This window comes from Erythrolamprus reginae, chromosome 13, assembly GCF_031021105.1.
Source record: "Erythrolamprus reginae isolate rEryReg1 chromosome 13, rEryReg1.hap1, whole genome shotgun sequence".
NCBI lineage: Eukaryota > Metazoa > Chordata > Lepidosauria > Squamata > Dipsadidae > Erythrolamprus > Erythrolamprus reginae.
Window position 1 is genome coordinate 13963236 of NC_091962.1, and position 21746 is coordinate 13984981.

The 21746-nt window shown below is 42.4% G+C and overlaps 1 long non-coding RNA gene across 2 annotated transcripts in view; it reads left to right on the top strand.

Moving 5' to 3' along the window:
- The first annotated feature begins 5832 nt into the window (after positions 1-5832).
- Positions 5833-21746, top strand: part of LOC139175124 (uncharacterized) — a 120083-nt gene continuing 104169 nt past the window's right edge. For both annotated transcript variants that reach the window (XR_011560475.1, XR_011560474.1), the window contains exons 1-2: positions 5833-5946; positions 9159-9209. This is a non-coding gene — a long non-coding RNA (uncharacterized lncRNA). The remainder of the gene's footprint in view (positions 5947-9158; positions 9210-21746) is intronic.

A 21746-nucleotide genomic window follows, 5' to 3' on the forward strand; every position in this document is an offset into this window, starting at 1 on the left:
ATAGAATTCTTTATTGGCCAAGTGTGACTGGACACACAAGGAATTTGTCTTTGGTGCAGATGCTCTCAGTGTACATAAAAGAAAATATACATTGTCAAAAAAGCATCACTGCTTCTAAACATTATTTAGATTTAAATCGGTTAAAAGAGAGTTATGCATAATGTGTCATAATGAGTTCCTTCTATAACCTTTATAATTTTGTGGAACTACAAATCCCATTGGTAGCCACGCTGCTTCACAAGCAAAATACCTGAGCTGTCAGAAGAAATTTTGGGAAGGTTTAGATGATTCCTCGAACCTCAGGGTCTTTGTAATTCTTTTCATTTTCTTTTTTCTTTGTAATCAAAGGAAATACCAATTGAGAGGAAGACGCAAGGAAGTGGCTGATGGACTATTAGCCCTTTTGTGATGGCACCTTAATTCTGCTGAATTCTTAGTAAAACTATTCTGACTCAGGAAAAAGGGTAAAAATGGGTGTTGCAAACTAAGATCATCAGACGAAAGAGGTGGCGTCTCGGACCTTTGAAGGTCTCGGCAGAATGGTATAAAAGCTGTGGCCTCTCCAGGTATCTCAACAGCTTCACTTGAGTTATCCTGCCTTCACGAGAAGATCTCAGAAGAAGAGGTAAGAAGTTGTGATTCTTGGGGGAATCTCCATGCTTTACTAATGTGTGTTTGAAGATCCTGATTTTTCCCAACATCAACACCTTTTGTGGAAGAGGCAATGTGCTTGTGTGATCACAACTGATTTGGTCTTCTGAATTTGATAGCTGAAATTTTTCACACTTGGTATTTCCTCCTAAGATCCAGGGATAAAGTGGGTTTAAAGAGGAAATGCTGTAAAAAATTAGGAGAGCTTATCTTGGGGAAACTGGTAGGAGAGAAGTATGATAAATGGTGAAGATACATGCATATAATAATAATAGTGGTAATAGTAGTTGTAAAAACAACAACAACAAAAACAACAACAGAATTGGAAGGGACCTTGGTCCAACCCCCTGCTTAGGCAGGAAACCGTACACTACTTCAGACAGATGGTTCTCCAATATCTGCTTAAAAGCATCCAGTGTTGGAGCATTCACAACCTCTGGGGACAACTTCTGTTCTAACTGTCAGGAAATTTCTCCTTACTTCACTCCTGGTTTAGTTTCCACCCATTGCTTCTTGTTCTACACTCATTTGTTTGATTCTCTGTTTTGACTTGGTTCTTTCTTGATCTTGTCTCCAGATTTCAGCAATGGCTTCCTGTGGTCCATCCTGCATCATCCCAGCTGGTTGCTCCACCCCACAGTTTGGAATTGGTTCTTCTACTGCCTCTGCTGGTGGCCTTGGTGGTAGAGGTCTTGGAGGTAGCCTTCACGGAGGAAGCATGGGTGGCCTGGCCGGTGGTGTTCTCGGAGGAAGCATGGGTGGCCTGTCTGGTGGTGTTCTCGGAGGAAGCATGGGTGGCCTGTCTGGTGGTGTTCTCGGAGGAGGCTTAAGCTCTGGAGAACTGGGGACCCTCTCCGGAATCGTCCCACAATGCATCAACCAGGTCCCCCCTGCAGAGGTCGTGATCCAGCCTCCTTCTTTCGTTGTGACCATCCCTGGTCCCATCCTCTCCGCCAGCTGTGACCCTGTTGCCATTGGAGGCAACACCCCATGTGCTGCCCCTGGATCCGGGATGCTGGGAAGACCCTCGTCCCCGAGTAGAGGATTGCTTGGAGGAAGGAGTCTTCAAGGAGGCCGTGGAAACGTCACTTTGATCCCTTGTAATTATTGATGGACAGGTAGAATCCAAGGAATGGATCCTCACGACTACAGGAACGATGAGTTTGCTTCTGCTGGTCTTGGCTTGATAAGACTTGGACCAGAAGACCTTCTCTAGAACGATTGAGCTTTCTGCTTTTCTATCCTTGTGTTCCCCCCATCCTTTGAACTGCTCTGGACCCAGCTGCTTTTCTCTGTGAAATTCTCACCATTTTCACCCACTGTGTTGTTTCATTGCCCCTTTCAATAAATCTCCAGGCACATAATTCCATGTCTCTTGGCTTTTATTTAGAATTCTTGATCTCTCCTTCCTTGCAGAAAGACTAGCCAACATGTACAGTATCTCAAAACTGTTGCATCCATGGCTCAGAATTAGAAGCAAAAATGGGAAATGACTTAAAACCCCAAATCTAATGCGTGAACTGTAGTTCTAGTCTTTCATCATGGCTGGGAGGCTGGAACTTCTACTCAACGCCCCACAACTAGCAAGTAGTTTTGATTCAAAAAACGTGTGTAGGGGATCCAGTGTGTAGGGGATCCAGAGTGACAACATTTCTAACCAAACAATGGAGTTCACTCTGCATCTTCACAATAAATGCATTTTTACCACACCTCGCCAAGGTTTTCTTGCCTCTCAAAAATGGATGCAAGTTTAAACATAGCGTAAAACAAAGCAAAACATTTTAAAAAGCATGGAATGGAATCGAATGGGAAGCAATGGAAACTGCAGTTTAATGTTTCCAAATGTAAAAAATTGCACTTGGGGAAAAGGAATCCTCAATCTGAGTATTGCATTGGCAGTTCTGTGTTAGCAAAAACTTCAGAAGAGAAGGATTGAGGGGTCGTGATTTCTGACAGTCTCAAAATGGGTGAACAGTGTGGTTGGGCAGTAGGAAAAGCAAGTAGGATGCTTGGCTGCATAGCTAGAGGTATAACAAGCAGGAAGTGGGAGATTGTGATCCCCTTAAATAGAGTGCTGGTGAGACCACATTTGGAATACTGTGTTCAGTTCTGGAGACCTCACCTACAAAAATATATTGACAAAATTGAACGGGTCCAAAGACAGGCTACAAGAATGGTGGAAGGTCTTAAGCATAAAACGTATCAGGAAAGACTTAATGAACTCAATCTGTATAGTCTGGAGGACAGAAGGAAAAGGGGGGACATGATCGAAACATTTAAATACGTTAAAGGGTTAAATAAGGTTCAGGAGGGAAGTGTTTTTAATAGGAAAGTGAACACAAGAACAAGGGGACACAATCTGAAGTTAGTTGGGGAAAAGATCAAAAGCAAAATGAGAAAATATTATTTTACTGAAAGAGTAGTAGATGCTTGGAACAAACTTCCAGCAGACGTGGTTGGTAAATCCACAGGAACTGAATTTAAACATGCCTGGGATAAACATATATCCATTGTAAAATAAAATACAGGAAATAGTATAAGGGCAGACTAGATGGACCATGAGGTCTTTTTCTGCCATCAGTCTTCTATGTTTCTATGTACAATATAACATAATATCAAATAAAACTTGATGTCACCTAAGCGATGGCATAACATAAAACATGTCATAAGCATTTATGGTTTAAATGACTATCTAGCCATCCTTATCAAAATCCTGTCCTCCTGTCTCTCCTATATTTATTTATTTTTATTACTGATTGATTGATTTTGTCCAATACACAATGAGGGTTTTAGTGGGTATATCTCCTATATCTTTTCTTCTATTCCTATATCCTTCTCTCTATTGTTTCATTGATATGTTTTATTCCTATATCTTCTCTTCTATTCTTTCTCTGATATATTTTACTACCGGTATATCCTCTATAACCTTCGTTGTGCATTGGACAAAATAAATAAATAAATATCCTAAAACTCTGCTTTTTAACCTGCCCTGAAGGATTGTTCCCACCTTCTGTTCCAACATGAATTAAGGTTCTGCGTTTCAATAATTATAATTATACAGTACATATAAACATAACTAAATATGAAGGTCTTGGCATATATATATATGGGTATGGCTAGCTGATGAGGCCAAAATAAAGCCGAAATAGATCTATCCTAGTCTCCCTTAATTTTGAAATTCAGCAAAAAAAACCCCAAACATGTGACACACAACACACACACACACCCACACACACACACATATATGTAGATTATTGAGTTCGGTTTTGCCCCGTGTAATATATATATATATACAGGCACACAAAAATTCACATTATTTACTATATAAACAGTATGTTCAATATATATATTGAACATCCAAATATAAACATACTGTTTATATAGTAAATGATGTGTATTTTTGTGTCCCTGTATATATATATTGAACATCTAAATATAAACATACTGTTTATATAGTAAATGATGTGTATTTTTGTGTGCTTGTGTGTAATACGTATGTATCCATATGGCATATATACATAGAATAAAACAGTATAGTTTGGATGTTCAGTAATAATAAATAGAGAGGGAAATTGTATCTCTTTGAGGCGAAGAGAGGCCAGGCACCTTAACCCAAACCCTTGACGTGAGTGATGTCAAGTTGGCCACCTTTAAGCCAGTCACATGACCTTTAAGCCACTCCCCCACAGTCACATGATCATTAAGCCATTCCTACCTGGTCACATGGCTAGCGAGCCGCACCCATAAAATAAGCCACACTCACAGTTTGGTAGTAAAAAAAATTGCAGCCCTCTTCACTGCAGGAGAAGGAAAGACTTCCTGCAACAGAGAAAGGAGGAAACAGTTTCAAATTTGTGTTTACTTCTTTCCCTTGCAGGAGGCTAAGACATCATGTATCAAAAATTCCCCACTTAAGAAGATTTATTAGAAAGCAAAACAAACCAGTCCTGGATTATTATTATTAATTTCTTCAAAAGAATCTTGGGAAAAATAACAAATTCAATATTTGCACAAAACCATAAAACCAAGAGATGTTTGGCAGGATTGTAACATGGGAGGAAGGGGGGTGCAGGCAAAACACACAAAAACACACAGAAAAATGGCCTTGAATTTTAGATGGAGGGGATCCAACAAGATATTGATATGCATGAAGATAGATTGATGGATGATTGGATGGGTGGATAATGGATGATAGACAGGTAAGTAGACTACCTGTGAGAGCAGTTCTGGAGACCTCACCTACAAAAAGATATTGACAAAATTGAACGGGTCCAAAGACGGGTTACAAGAATGGTGGAAGGTCTTAAGCATAAAACGTATCAGGAAAGACTTATAATGAACTCATCAAAACATTTAAATATGTTAAAGGGTTAAATAAGGTCCAGGAGGGAAATGTTTTTAATAGGAAAGTCAACACAATCTGAAGTTAGTTGGGGGAAAGATCAAAAGCAACATGAGAAAATATTATTTTACTGAAAGAGTAGTAGATCCTTGGAACAAACTTCCAGCAGACCTGGTAGATAAATCCACAGGAACTGAATTGAAACATGCCTGGGATAAACATAGATTCATCCTAAGATAAAATACAGTACAGGAAATAGTATAAGGGCAGACTAGATGGACCATGAGGTCTTTTTCTGCAGTCAGACTTCTATGTTTCTATCTATGTTTCTAAGACCTTCCACCATTTTTGCAGCCTGTCTTTGGACCCACTCAATTTTATCCATATTTTTTTGTAGGTGAGATCTCCAGAACCAAACACAGTATTATTCCAAATGGGGTCTCCCCAGGGATCACCATTTCTCTCTTCCTGCTTGTGATACCTCTAGCTATGCAGCCAAGCCTTCTACTCGATTTCCCTGCTTGAGCGGGGGTTGGCCTAGATGACCCCACGGGGTCCCTTCAAAGCTGCAGTAGTCAGCTAATTTAAAAGCACCTGCCCAGGCCGCGTGCTTCTGCCAATCATCCTCAATCACCCTCACCTGTGAGCCCCCCCCCCCCAAAGAGCCACGCGCGTTTCTCGCCCAGCGCTCTCGGCTGCGATTGGCTGCTTCGGATAACCTGTCCCTCGCATTGGCTGAGCGGCCTCTCTTGCCCCCCGTTTCTCCTCGGAGGGGCGGGCTCCCCCGGCTGAGGTAAAAAACAGCGCGTGCAGCTACTTTTCGTCCGTGTTTCTCCTCCCTCGGAAGAGGACGCTGCGGGCCGTGGGGTGGAACGAATCTCTCCCCCACGGCGCCTCCGCAGCCCGAAGGCTTCGCAGTTTTAGACCGCGACAGGTGCCTCTTGCTCGCTGAGGTAAATCCTGGCTTTGAGGCTCTTAGACGTTGTGGGATGCGGAGGGGAGCTAATGCATGTAGCCTAGTCTCGGGGAGTAACGATAGTGCCCCAGACGTGTATTTCCCCCAGTGGTGGTTGAAGGACTCCCAATAGTTTCAAGTTTTTCCCCTCTATTTTTTTCCTATATTTTATTTTATTTTATTATTTTACTTATTTTACTTTATTTATTTTATTTTATATTTTAGTTTAGTTTAGCTTATTATTTTCTTTTCTTTTATTATTTTATTTTATTATTTTATTTTATTTTATTATTTTATTATATATTTTATTTTATTATTTTGTTTTATTATTTTATTTTATCTTATCTTATCATTTTATTTTATTATTTTATTTTATTATTTTATTTATTTTACTTTATTTATTTTATATTTTATTTTATTTTATTTTATTATTTTACTTACTTTACTTTAGTTATTTTATATTTTATATTTTATTTTTTTTTATTTTTTATTTTTTATTTTTTTTATTATTTAATTTTATTTTTTTATTTAATTTAATTTTATTATTTTATTTTATTATTTAATTTTATTTATTTTATTTTTATTTTATTTTATTATTATTTTATTTTATTTTATTATTTTGTCCAATACACAGTGAGGGTTTTAGTGGGTATATATATATATGTATATATATACATATAGTAAAATAGAAATATAGAAACATAGAAGACTGACGGCAGAAAAAGACCTCATGGTCCATCTAGTCTGCCCTTATACTATTTCCTAGTATTTTATCTTACAATGGATATATATGTTTATCCCAGGCATGTTTAAATTCGGTTACTGTGGATTTACCAACCACGTCTGCTGGAAGTTTGTTCCAAGGATCTACTACTCTTTCAGTCAAATAATATTTATTTTATTAAATAAAATACATGCTGAAGGTTATATATATATTTTTCCATCCATATAACCATTCCTCTATTCTCCATTGATGTATTCTATTCTCATATCTTTTCTTATATCCTTTCCCTACTACTGCATGTTTTTATTCTCTTTAACTTTCAATTTGTATTGGATGAAATAAATAAATAAGTAAGTAAGTAAGTAAGTAAAAAAATAAATAAATAAATAAATAAATAAATAAATAATAAAATTTTAGTTGATTCTCAGGGAGTAAGGACTAATTCTGCACTATTTTTTTTTACCAGGACTAATTTTATTTCCTCAGGAGTAAAACACCAGTGGTGGTTGAAATCTCAAGGGCCTCTTATTTAAAGTGCTCCCAATAGTTTGGAGTTTTTCCCCTCTATTTTTTTCCTCTATTTTCTTTTCTTTTATTATTTTCTTTTCTTTTATTATTTTCTTTTATTTTATTTTATTTATTTTATTTATTTTATTTATTTTATTTATTTTATTTATTTTATTTATTTTATTTATTTTATTTATTTTATTTATTTTATTTATTTTATTTATTTTATTTATTTTATTTATTTTATTATTTTATTATTTTATTATTTTATTTTATTTTTTGTCCAATACACAGTGAGGGTTTTAGTGGGTAGATAGATAGATAGATAGATAGATAGATAGATAGATAGATAGATAGATAGATAGATAGATAGATAGATAGATATAGATATATACATATATACATACATACATACATACAAACATACATACATACATATAGTAAAATACATGATGAAGGTTATATATCTTTTCTTCCATTCCTATATCCTTTCCTCTATTCTTGATTGACTTATTTTACTGTCATATCTTTTCTTCTATCCTTTCCCTGATATTTACTGCTACAGCACAGAGAGTGTTAAAAGTAGCTTAAAGGGAGGAATAAAACAGGGGATTTTAGCCAGGTGCAGTTAATAGGGCTAAATTACCACAGGTGCAAAATATAAGGGTTGAAATTGGCTTCAAGGCTAAATTGCTTCAGTGCCTGCAGCTGGCCTTATGCTTTCTTGAATAAAGTTCAACTGTCTTGGACTGAGGAAAGAAATTTTAGCCCAGGTTGAAGTTCTTTAAAAAAAATATGTAGAGGACTAGCTACTTCAAGTAATTAAAGGTGGAAAGGTGAACTAAAATAGCTTCAGGTTTATGAGTTGGCCTTGCTTTCTTGAAAAAAAGTCAAATCTTGAGGCTTGGGGTAAATTTCTAGCCAAAGTTTAATTTCTTAGAGTAATATACTGGTGGAAGTTAAGGTAACTTAGCCAGGTTAAATAATTTAATTTAATTATTAAATTATTAAATAATTAAATAATGCCAGGTCATGTTGAAAGGACCAAACCATCACAGGGAAGTCATAATTAAAAATAGTTTTAAAACTATTTAAAAATTACCTTGGGAACTGACCTTGTTTTCAGGAATAAAGTGATTTTTTGGGGGGGATCAGGCAATTTTAGTCAAGGCTCAAATTTACTTGGCCAAATAAAGTAGTATTTAAATATATGGAGGACTAGCTAATTCAAGTAAAGGCAAAAGTTAAATTACTACAAGTCCAGGAGCTGACCCTTCCTTTTCAGGAATTAAAGCCAATTCTTGGGATTGAGGTAATTCTAGCCAAGGCTCAATTCCTTAAACAAAACATGTAGAGGACTAGCTACCTCAAGAAACTAATGGCAAAAGTTACTAATGGGAAGTGACTTGACTTTCTGGAAGGAACTCTGGGGGGAGGGCTAAGGCAATTTTAGGGGTGCCTTCCTGTTCCTGGAGAATAACAGAAACTCCTGGAGTAGGAGGTCATAATCTTTGGGAACAGTAAAAGAGCCGAGGTGGCACAGTGGGTAGAGTGCTGTACTGCAGGCCACTAAAGCTGACTGCTATATCTGCAGGTCAGCGGTTCAAATCTCACCACCGGCTCAAGGTTGACTCAGCCTTCCATCCTTCCGAGGTGGGTAAAATGAGGACCTGAATTTTGGGGGGCAATAGGCTGGCTCTGTTTTTTAAAAGTGCTATTGCTAACATATTGTAAGCCGTCCTGACTCTAAGGAGAAGGGCGGCATTAAAAATTGAATAAATAAAATAAACAAATAAATAAAAACCAGGGGTCTGAAATATTCTCAAGGACACAAGATTCGAATTCATTCCATCTTGCCTCCTTTCAGTCTTAGGAGCATAAAAGCACCTTTGTAAAATCCATGAATTGGTTTTCTAGTTTCTGACCATCAGGGGGTCATTTGGTGATGTTGATTGTGTTTTTTTATTCTTATTCCAAAGGCACTCTTTGTGAAAGGAATCACAACTGACAAGCAGCCGAAGACATCAATGGTAGGCCAGTTTTAATTCACTTTCCAATGTTGTATTTAACCAAGAAGCCTGACAAGTACTATTGGTAACGTGTGGTTTATTACTGCAAAATGTGGTTTATTTCTGAAAAATGTGGTTTATTTCTGAAAAATGTGGTTTATTTCTGCAACATGTGGTTTATTTTTGCAACATGTGGTTTATTTCTGCAACATGTGGTTTATTACTGCAAAATGTGCTTTATTACTGCAAAATGTGCTTTATTACTGCAAAATGTAGTTTATTTCTACAAAATGTGGTTTATTTCTGCAAAATGTGATTTATTTCTGCAAAATGTGCTTTATTTCTGCAACGTGGTTTATTACTGTAACATGTGACTTATTAGTACTGCTTTGGGATAAAAATGTAACAAAAGTATTTAAAACGTATAAACAGTTTTTGTTGTAAAATCATTTTAGCTATTGGCGGCGGTAGAACCAGAGGGGCAGCGTGGAAATGGCGGTGATGGCCAGTGTTCCCTCTAAGCTGCTCGGCGCCGCATCCAACAACAAACTGCCCCGTGGAGTTTTCCAACGCGCAGTGATGCCTGAGCTGCCAGGCAAAAGGACCACCGCGGTTGGAGTGCCGGGTCTGCGGAAGAACGGGGAAGCGACCAAGGTGGGCGAGAGGGACGAAGAAAGCCTCCTTTACCTGCATGCAACTAAAAAGAGGGATTTACTCTCTCTCTCTCCCCCTCTCTCACACGCATGTAGACACACACTCAGGGCCACACAAGGGTTCTCTTCCCTCCCGCCTCCTTCCAAGAGTCTCCAACTTCGCAGCCGCCGCTGCTCCTCGCCTCTCCTGCCCCGGGAGTGGAGCCAGGCGCCATTTCTCCCCGCCCGCCGGTTGCAACCAGTGGTCTCTGATCCACCCCTCCCAAGACCGGCTTCCCCGCCTCAGCGCCCACCCACCCGCCTTGCACAATCTGTGGTGGGGAAGTGCCAAGACAGGCTCCCCCTGTAGCCGTTCTCTCTCCTCGGTGGGGGTGCCACTGCCTCTGGAGCCACAGCCCCCACGGGGCCCGGGAAGGAAGAGTCACAGAGAGCCCCTGCCAGCCATCCCCGCAGCCCCCTTGGGAGGAAGCCCATCCAGGCACTTGGCAGGCTGTTGTACTCTGACCGGCTTCACAGAGAAGAAAAGAGAGGAAGGAACAAAGAGAGAGAAAGAGAGAAAGAAAGGGAGGGAAAGAGAGGGAGAGAGAGAAAGGGAGGGAGAGAGAGAAGGGGAGGGAGGAAGAGAGAGAGGGAGAAAGGGAGGGAGAGAGAGAAAGGGAGGGAGGGAGAGAGAGAAAGGGAGGGAGGAAGAGAGAGAGGGAGAAAGGGAGAGAAAGGGAGGGAGGAAGCGAGAGGGAGAAAGAAAGAAAGCAAGAGGGAGGGAAGAAGGCAGAGAAAGAAAAAGGGAGAGGAAGGAAAGAAGGAATGGAGAAAGAGGGAGAAAGAGGAAGGAAGAGAGAGGGCGGGAGGAAGAGAGAAAGAGAGAAAAAGGCCGTTGCCTGCCTCATTCAATCCCTGGAGACTCACCCTGCACAGCTTCTCTGGGGCTCCACTGGGTGACCCTTTCGGCCCCTGAGAGAGCAGTGAGTGTGAATCACCCGAAGGACACAGCTGCCAGCCTCCTCCAGTCCCTGAGGACCCCTCACTGTGGACCCCCTCCCACCCACCTTCTCTTTCTTGGAAAGAATGCCGATACCTCTCAGACCTGTTAGCACTGAAAGTTAAGCTGCTGATGAACTGTCTATATAAATGGGAAGAGTTGTGTCCTTAGTGTTCTCTGAGCTTGGTAGTTTCCTTTGCAGATGTTTTTATTAGGGACTATTCAGTGCTAGGAGAGAGTTGGGTTTATTCTCACCTTGTGTTCAAGTGGCTTGCAGTGTCAGTGTGGTTGAAAATGGTCTGGAGGGGAGTTGGACTGCTTGTTGATTCGGACGTTGTTCACTCTTGGTCTGTGTGTCTGATACTAACCTTGGGAGTGAATCTATGTGCATAGAGGTGTTGATTGCTGGTGAGGAGGAGTTTGGTTGTTTTTTGCTTCTGGCATTCTTTCCAAGAAAGAGAAGGTGGGAGGGAGGGGGGTCCACAGTGAGGGGGTCCTCAGGGACTGGAGGAGGCTGGCAGCTGCGTCCCCCAGGTGATTCGCCCACACTGCCCTCTTAGGGACTGAAAGGGTCACCCAGTGGAGCCCCAGAGAAGCTGTGCAGTGTGAGTCTCCGGGGATTGAATGAGACAGGCAACGGCCTTTTTCTCTCTTTCTTTCTTCCTTCCTTCCTCCTTCTCTTTCTCTCTCTCTCTCTTCCTCCCTCCCTTTCTCTCTCTCCCTCCCTCTCTCTCTCTCCCTCTCCCTCCCTTTCTTTCTCTCTCTTCCTCCCTTCCTCTCTTTTCTTCTCTGTGAAGCCGGTCAGAGTACAACAGCCTGCCAAGTGCCTGGATGGGCTTCCTCCCAGGGGGGCTGTGGGGATGGCGGACAGGGGGCTCTCTGTGCCTCCTCCTTCCCAGGCCACGTGGGGGCTGCAGCTCCAGAGACTGCGGCACCCCCACCAAGGAGAGAGAGCGGCTACAGGGGGAGCCTCTCCTGGTACCTCCCCACCGCAGACTCTGCAAGGCAGGCGGGTGGGCGCTGTGGCAGGGAAGCCAGTCTTGGGAGCAGCGGATCGGGCACCTCCGGTTGCAACTGGCGGGCAGGGAGAAACGGCGCCCGGCTCCACTCCCGGGGCAGGAGAGGCGAGGAGCAGCGGTGGCTGCGAAGTTGGAGACTCTTGGAAGGAGGCGGGAGGGAAGAGAACCCTTGTGTGGCCTTGAGTGTGTGTCTATGTGTGAGTGAGAGAGAGGGAGAGAGAGACAGTAAATCCCCCCTTTGACTTGCCTGCAGGTAAAGGGGGCTTTCTTTGCCCCTCTTGCCCACCTTAGTCGCTCCCCCACTCTTCCACAGACCCGGCACTCCGACCGCGGCAACCCTCCTGCCTGGCAACTCAGGCATCACTGCACAGCATTGGGAAAGTCCGCGGGGCAGTTCATTGTTGGGTGTTCGTTTTTGCCTGGCATAATTTGGCCATGGCAATGGTTCTTAGAACCAGAACAAAATCCCCAATGGCCCATTTTAATTCTAGATGTGGCTGTTGGAGGATTATAGATTTTATAGGGTTTTTTGCCTGGTGTAATTTGGCCATGGCGCCGGTTCTTAGAACCAGGACAAAATCCCCAATGGCCTATTTTAATGATAGGTGAGGCTTTTGGAGGATTATAGATTTTATAGGGTTTTTTGCCTGGTGTAATTTGGCCATGGCGCTGGTTCTTAGAACCAGAACAAAATCCCCAATGGCCCATTTTAATGATAGGTGAGGCTTTTGGAGGATTATAGATTTTATAGGTTTTTTTGCCTGGTGTAATTTGGCCATGGCGCTGGTTCTTAGAACCAGAACAAAATCCCCAATGGCCCATTTTAATGCTAGCTGTGGATGTTGGAGGATTATAGATTTTATAGTTTTTTTGCCTGGCGTAATTTGGCCATGGCGATGGTTCTTAGAACCAGACAGAAAACCCCAATGGCCCACAAGGACAATTGATTGCAGTTCCATTTTCATGGCCACCATAGCCTGGGGTGTTCTGGGTCTTCTTTCTCATTCTGTGGTTCTGTACCAGCACTTGCAGCCTGGCAATGGTTAGCTGTCCTTCCTCTCTGCTACGTGATCACAGCCAATTCACCCAGCGAGACTTACTTCTGGCTGATTTGGTAGAGCAGGAGAATTGAACGTCAGTCAATCCCTGTGCCCTGGGATTGGCCCTCTGCCTTCTCAGTGGATGGCTGTGGCCTTGGACACCGGAGAGGCGGGAGACAGAGTGATGGGATCTAGGAAACCTCACCGGTGTTGGTCTGGCATCATGCTTCTGCCATTGATGACCTGTCCTTTGCATTTAGCCCTGAACTCCACTTCCCATGATGCAGGCCACCTTGCCCCCACCCTCAAGGTCTCCTGCCATGGGCTGGTGGCATTTCGGGGTTCATGCAAAGTGCATAGCAGTGAAGGGAAAAGCGTGTGTGCCGGACCCACATGTGGGCCTTTCCAGACCCTGACGCTCTGTCCACTACCTCTCCGGTGCCCGAGGCCTCTACCATCCATTGAGGAGGCAGAGCACCATCCCTCGGTGCAGGTATTGGCTGGCATTTAATTTTGCTGCCCTGCAACTTGGCCATTACTAACGCTCCCTGGTTATTGGCTGTGACCATGCAGCTGGGTGGGAGGTGGGAGGATAGTGGACCCCATTGACCAGGGATGGACCGCTGGCAGAAGACCAGAATGAATGCCCAAGCTCGGTCAGCCCTGCGATGGAGGCGCAGGGCTGTAGCGAGTGCAAAAATATCTCTGCAATCAATTGTCCCTTCTGGCCTTTGTGGGGGAGTTGGTCAAATCCTTGGTGATTTAGGCATGCCAAATTCTGTGTAAATGTGTAAGAGCCTGAATAAGCAGGGTGGATTCCCTTCTCTTCCAGGCCGCCTTCAATTTGCAATTTTAGCAACCGTTGTATTTACAACACACCCTGTCAAAAGCCACTTGCAACCCAATTTGGGTGTTATAACAGTGTGCTACGTGGACACATGCTTGTCACATGCCTGAATTTTGCGCGCTTGGCAACCAAATTATCTTTACAAAAGTCTTCAATGTCCTGCAGTCACGTGACTGCAATTTTTGATGGTTGTTGTTGTTGTTGTTGTTTGCCAGTTTCTGACATATATTTCCATTTCTGGGATAAAAACCATAACTGCTTAAAATGGATTTGCTTAAGAACCGCGACATTTGTTTACTTCTGGGCTCAGTTATAGTCATAAGCCAAGAAATAGATGCAATCGTTGTTTGAAATTTACAGGTCACTCAATTGTAAATAGATGTAACCCGCCTACACATTAAAAATAAAATATTTTAATAAAAATTGTGGTGCCGCCGCTCCCTGCAAATAAATGCAAAACACACATATACAAATCACCCATAAAAGTAAAAACGAGGGGCTCCTCAAAGTTTGTGTACGAAAGCTATCTCCCACTCACAACCCCACTATAAAAAATAAACAGCTGCAAATCAGCCCTGCAAGGTAGACCAGGGAAAACACAACCAGGTAAGCTATAGGAGAAATACTTTATTGTGAAGCTATTGCAAAAATACAGCCCTTATTTAAGAGCTGCCTCATTTAGTCCCCGTTCAAAGTGTCTTTGCCTCCAATCTCCACCCTGAGAACCTTCCGAGGTCTGAAGCACAAAGAAAATCTGAAGTCGGATCAATGGTGAGTTTCAAACGTTTTTTACTACCGGTTCTGTGGGCGTGGCCTGGTGGGCGTGGCAGCAGGTAACATCTCCATCCTCTTCCCACTCCAGGGGAAGGTTCCTGCAACGTCCCCATTTCAGCTGGGCCTCGGGAGGCAGAGAACATCTCTCGAACTCAAGCTTAGAGAAAAGACCCTTCTGGTGGCTCTTCAAGCACTTCAGAAACTGGTGGGTATGCTGGGTGGCCTCCTGGAGAAGGACCACTGGTGGCTTTGTACTGTCCTTGTGGTCTCCAGCCTTCCAGGGATCTTGACCAACGCAGGTAAGTCTTCCTTCCATGGTAGAACTTCCACCTTGCGTGAATCCACCTTGAGTCAACCCGGGATTCACGCAAGGTGTGTTTGGACGTGGGCTGAAAGTCCACCCTATCGTGGTCTCACCTCCCTTCTTTCTTCCTCAGATTTGGAAGGAAAAGCCTCAACACTTCTGCCGACTCCCACGTTCTGCTGAAGCCCAACCTACGTCAAGACTTGTGACAGCTGACGTGTCGTCTCCACTTCTTCACCTGCAACATCTCCCCTCTTCTCAACGGCTTCCTGAGACCAAGACAACGAGATCATCCTCTTCCCGCGGTTCATATGTATTTTATGTAAATCCTCAATTTATGTAAACACATTTTTAAAAAACCCTCTGTGAAAAACACACTTCTGTCCTACAAGATCTTCTGTAATTAAACCTTGCTGTGTTTATGATTTTCTTCTTGTGTTTTCGTTTTGTTGCCACTGGAGGTGCAGTGAGATTAGCTTTTATAATTTCAATGCAGGTTATAATCATCGCTCTGCTGCACAGGTGGTTTTTGATTTACAGTCATTCGTTGTACACTTCACGGCACTGAAAAAAGTGACATCGTTTTTCACATGACCATTGCAGTACAGTAGTCCCTCACCTATCGCTGGTGTTACGTTCCAGACCAGCCGCGATAGGTGAAATCCGCGATGGGGAATTTATCGACTGATAGTACTTATTTAAGTATTTATATTGTAATTGTTTGGTAAGTTTTCATTGTTTTAAGTGTTTATAAACCCTTCCCACACAGTATTTTTTTAGATACAGTATTTAAATACAGTATTTACAATTTTAGATATATTTTTTTTGAAAAATCTGCCGATCGACTTCCTCAGAAACCCGCGATCCAGCGAAGATCCGCGAATGATTTTTCTCATTAATATTTCTTGAAAACCCACGATGAAGTGAAGCCACAGTAGGTGAAGCGCGGTATAGCGAGGGACTACTGTAGTTCCAATGTAGCTAAATCCCACAGCATGTTTGCACGGATTCGATAATCGATGCTTTCTTTTTATCCTTTTTACTAAATTTAGAGGGCCACCCGACTCCAAACAGTTTGGGGCAGATTACAGTTTAAAAGTATTCTTTTAAAAATGTGTGTGAAGAAACCCACAACCACCTAACACACACACACACATCAGTTTTAAAAGGAAAAGTTGGCCTTCTCGGGTCCCGTCGACTAAACAATGTCATTTGGCGGGACCCAGGGGAAGAGCCTTCTCTGTGGCGGCCCCAACCCTATGGAACCAACTCCCCCCCGGATATCAGAGTGGCCCCCCACCCCTCCTTGCCTTTCGTAAGCTCTTAAAAACCCACCTCTGTCGTCAGGCATGGGGGGAATTGAAATATTCCCTTCCCCTAGGCTTATAAAATTTATGTATGGTATGACTGTATGTATGACTGATCTCTTAAATTGGGGTTTTTAGAGTTTTTAATATTAGATTTGTTTACGTTGTGTTTTTACTGTTGTTAGCCGCCCCGAGTCTACGGAGATCAGCGGCATACAAATCTAATAAATAGAAATGCAAAAATCCTATAGGCTTAACTCTGCTACCCCACTTAATAATAATAATAATAATAATAAATGTCACATGTTTTTACTGAATTTGAAAATTAAGGGAGACGTATCAGCTAGCTACACCCTCACTGGGTATATAGGTAAAGGCTGCAAGTTCAAGTATCAGTGAGGGTATGGCTAGCTGATGAGGCCAGACCCAAGGCCGAAATAGATCTATCCTAGTCTCCTTTAATTTTCAAATTCAGCAAAAACCTACAGAATATAGTTTGTGAGCTATGAATAAATTAACTACCTTGGAAATGGCCCTGGGTTGGGCCAAGAGGCAAAAAGGAAGCTGTGATGCTCCTTCAATATACCAGGGTGATTCGACACAAAGAACATGTCACCCTTCCCTGGTACAGAGCTGAAGGGGTTGGATAATGTAGCCTAGAGGTTTAATTCTCTGCCTTACAAGGCAAAGGATTGCAAGTTCAAGTCCCAGTGAGGGTATGGCTAGCTGATGAGGCCAGAACAAGGCCGAAATAGATCTACCCTAGTCTCCCTTAATTTTCAAATTCAGCAAAAACATGTGACAAGTGTGTGTAGAGTGAGAGAGTAAGAGAGTTATATATATAATTGTGGGAATTGGAGTCCACACTTCTTAAGAGGTACAAGAAACTTGAGGTGTAGGTATCATTAATTTCCTGTCAAGCCATTTCCTCCTCCTTTGTTCATTGCCATCTTTTGAAGATGGAGAAGATGAGTAGTTGGACAAATTGCGTCTCTTTAATGGGTGTGAGAAAAGCACCCTTTGATCCCGATTACTCCAAGCCACAGAAATGCAGACATCCCTCGCAGGCTAAGAACGTGTTCCTGAATCAAGAAGTCAACAGAACCTTGTTCGTTGACTCCTCTCTTTGCAGAGGGGGAAGTGGTTTTCCCCCCTGAAGTAGGAACTTGGGGTTCCACAACTTAAGGCTGAAGCAGTCCTGTTCTTGGATGGTCTACAGGTGGGGCTAAGAAAGATCTCTGGCTGAACCTTGGAGAAGTTGGATCTCATAGGGTGAGGGCCATTCCTTACACTAAATCATAATTAGAAACATAGACAGTTGACGGCAGAAAAGGACCTCCTGGTCCATCTAATCTGCCATTATACTATTTCCTGTATTTTATCTTAGGATGGATATATGTTTATCCCAGGCAGGTTTAAATTCAATTCCTGGGGATTTACCAACAATGTCTAGTGGAAGTTTGTTCCAAGTATCTACTACTCTTTCAGTAAAATAATATTTTCTCATGTTGCTTTTGATCTTTTCCCCAACTGACTTCAGATTGTGTCCCCTTGTTCTTGTGTTCACTTTCCTATTAAAAACATTTCCCTCCTGAATCTTATTTAACCCTTTAACATATTTAAATGTTTCGATCATGTCCCCCCTTTTCCTTCTGTCCTCCAGACTCAACAGATGGAGTTCATGAAGTCTTTCCTGATACATTTTATGCTTAAGACCTTCCACCATTCTTGTAGCCCCTCTTTGGACCCGTTCAATTTTGTCAATATATTTTTGTAGGTGAGGTCTCCAGAACTGAACACAGTATTCCAAATGTGGTCTCACCAGCGCTCTATATAGCGGGATCCCTCTTCCTGCTTGTTATATCTCTAGCTATGCAGCCAAACATTCTACTCACTTTCCCTACTGCCTGACCGCACTGTTCACCCATTTTGAGACTGTCAGAAATCACGACCCCTAAATCCTTCTCTTCTGAAGTTTTTGCTAGCACAGAACTGCCAATACAATACTCAGATTGAGGGTTCCTTTTCCCCAAGTGCATTATTTTACATTTGGAAACATTAAACTGCAGTTTCCATTGCTTTGACCATTTATCTAGTAAAGCTAAATCATTTACCATATTACAGACGCCTCCAGGAATTTCAACCCTATTGCACACTTTAGAGTCATCGACAAATAGGCAAACCTTCCCTACCAAACCTTCCCCTATGTCACTCACAAACATATTAAAAAGAATAGGACCCAGAACAGACCCTTGTGGCACACCGCTTGTAATCTGCCTCTGCTCAGAATACTCGCCATTAACAATAACTCTCTGATGTCTACGCTTCAGCCAGCTGCAAATCCATTGAACTATCCAGGGATTAAGTCCAATCTTCACTAATTTATCTATCAGCTCTTTATGTGGAACCGTATCAAAGGCTTTGCTGAAGTCCAGGTAGGCAATATCCACGGCACCACCTTCATCCAACACCTTTGTGACATAGTCAAAGAAATCAATGAGATTAGTCTGACATGATTTGCCTTCAGTAAAGCCATGCTGATTTGGGTCCAATAAGTTATTGTTTTTTAGGTGCTGATTTATCCTCTTTTTGAGTAGAGTCTCCATCATTTTAACTACAACAGATATCAAGCTAACTGGCCTGTAGTTACCAGCTTCTTCTCTACTGCCCTTCTTGTGGATAGGCACAACACTGGCCATTTTTGGAATCAAAACTACTCGCTAGTTGTGGGGTGTTGAGTAGAAGTCCCAGCCTCCCACCCATGATGAAAGACTATAACTACAGTTCATTCATTACATTTGGGATTTTAAGTCATTTCCCATTTCTGCTTCTAATTCTGAGCCATGGATGCAACAGTTTTGAGATACTGTACATGTTGGCTGGTCTTTCTGCAAGGAAGGAGAGATCAAGAATTCTAAATAAAAGCCAAGAGACATGGAATTATATGCCTGGAGATTTATTGAAAGGGGCAATGAAACAACACAGTGGGTGAAAAAGCCCTGAATTTCATAGAGAAAAGCAGCTGGGTCCAGAGCAGTTCAAAGGGTGGGGAGAACACAAGGAGAGAAAAGCAGAAAACTCAATTGTTCTAGAGAAGGTCTTCTGGTCCAAATCTTCTCAATCCAAGACCAGCAGAAGCAAACTCATCGTTCCTGTAGTCGTGAGGATCCGTTCCTTGGATTCTACCTGCCCATCAGTAATCACAGGGGATCAAAGTGACGTTTCCACGGCCACCCTGAAGACTCCTTCCTCCAAGCAATCCTCTACTCATGGATGAGGGTCTTCCCAGCATCCCAGATCCAGGGGCAGCGCATGGGGTGTTGCCTCCAATGGCAACAGGGTCACAGCTGGCGGAGAGGATGGGACCAGGGATGGTCACAACGAAAGAAGGAGGCTGGATCACGACCTCTGCAGGTGGGATCTGGTTGATGGGTTGTGGGACGATTCCGGAGAGGGTCCCCAGTTCTCTGGAGCTTAAGCCTCCTCCAAGAACACCACCGGACAGGCCACCCATGCTTCCTCCGAGAACACCACCAGACAGGCCACCCATGCTTCCTCCGAGAACACCACCGGACAGGCCACCCATGCTTCCTCCGAGAACACCACCGGACAGGCCACCCATGCTTCCTCCGTGAAGACCACCTCCAAGACCTCTACCACCAAGGCCAAGGCCACCAACAGAGGCACCAGAAGAACCAATTCCAAACTGTGGGGTGGAGCAACCGGCTGGGATGATGCAGGATGGGCCACAGGAAGCCATTGCTGAAATCTGAAGACAAAATCAAGAAGGAACCAAGTCAAAATAAAGGAGAAAGAGAAGAAGACAATCTCTTCATTGGTTGTCATATGTCTCTCCTACTTGGGGAGAAACCTGGAGAAGAAAAATGGACTTACCTGTTCTTTGAGGAGATGTTGCGAAGACAAGAGAGTCAAGTGAAGCTGTTGGATTTTGGAAAGGAGAGCTGGCTTTTTATACTCTTGTCTTGGCGTCTTGACCGGTTTGGACTGGTCAGAAGTTGCTTCTTTTTCCGCCTTAAAGATTGTGTGAGCCACAGCTGGTTTCCTTTTCATGTGGGCAACCAAACATCACTCAGCAGAAAATACAGCAGATTTAAGCTGCCCTCACGGAAAAGAATATCTATAAATCCCTTTGGTTTATTTAGTGTTCCCAATTTTTGGACTATCATAGTGGTCAGGCTTGATTGCTTTCAAGGAAAGAAGGGAGGGAGAATGAGGGGAGGAAGAAAGGAAATAGAAGGAAGGGAAGGAAGCAAGCAACAAAGCTGTAATTCTTGGAGAAGTCTCAGAAATAATCTAATTACTTCAAAAACAATTACTTAATCTTCCAAGCCATAGCATGCTTGGGGGATTAGCAAAATCTAGGTGTCAACATCATAATGAGGCCACATCAAAGAATTGCCCTATTAAGGATTTAACACGCTGAAAATTGCTTCGTAAGGAAGGCTTGACTATATTTCAAGTGTCATAATCATCCCCAATATGTGCATCTTAATTTTGCTGCTCCACCCACAGTCAGAGTGAAGATCAAATGACCAAGAGTGTTCTTGGAATACCAAGATGGCTGCTTTATTGGGAGCTACAAAACCAGGACATCTCAAATACAGAATTCTCTAGTTCCTTGGATTTCTGCATTTGGGGCTGAGGGGCCTCAAATTTTATCCTTTCCTCCAGGATCTATCTTGAGGATTGAGTTGTTTTTGAACTGGGATCAGAGAACCACTACAAATAACTGCTCTCTAAGGAACCGAATTGAGTTAAATAATTTTATTTGGTCATAGAAACACAGAAACATAGAAGATTGACGGCAGAAAAAGACCTCCTGGTCCATCTCGTCTGCCCTTATACTATTTCCTGTATTTTATCTTAGGATGGATCTATGTTTATCCCAGGCATAGAAACATAGAAGATTGAGGTCAGAAAAAGACCTCATGTTCCATCTCGTCTGCCCTTATACTATTTCCTGTATTTTATCTTAGGATGGATATATGTTTATCCCAGGCATAGAAACATAGAAACATAGAAGACTGATAGGCAGAAAAAGACCTACTGGTCCATCTTGTCTGCCCTTATACTATTTCTTGTATTTTATCATAGAATGGATATATGTTTATCCCAGGCTTAGAAACATAGAAGATTGACGGCAGAAAAAGACCTCCGGGTCCATGCCCTTATACTATTTCCTGTATTTTATCTTAGGATGGATAAATGTTTAAGGCATGTTTAAATTCAGTTCCTGTGTATTTGCCAACCATATCTGCTGGAAGTTTGTTCCAAGCATCTACTACTCTTTCAGTAAAATAATATTTTTTCTCGTTGCTTCTGATCTTTTCCCCCAACTAACCTCAGATTGTGTCCTCCTTGTTCTTGGGTTCACTTTCCTATTAAAAACACTTCCTCTCCTGATCCTTATTTAACCCTTTCACATCTTTAAATGTTTCGATCATGTCCCCCCCCCTTTTCCTTTCTGTCCTCCACACTATACAGATTGAGTCTTTCCTGATAAGTTTTATGCTGAAGACCTTCCACCGTTTTTGTAGCTCGTCTTTGGACCCATTCCATTTGATCCATCTCTTTTTGTAGGTGAGGTCTCCAGAACTGGACACAGTATTATTCC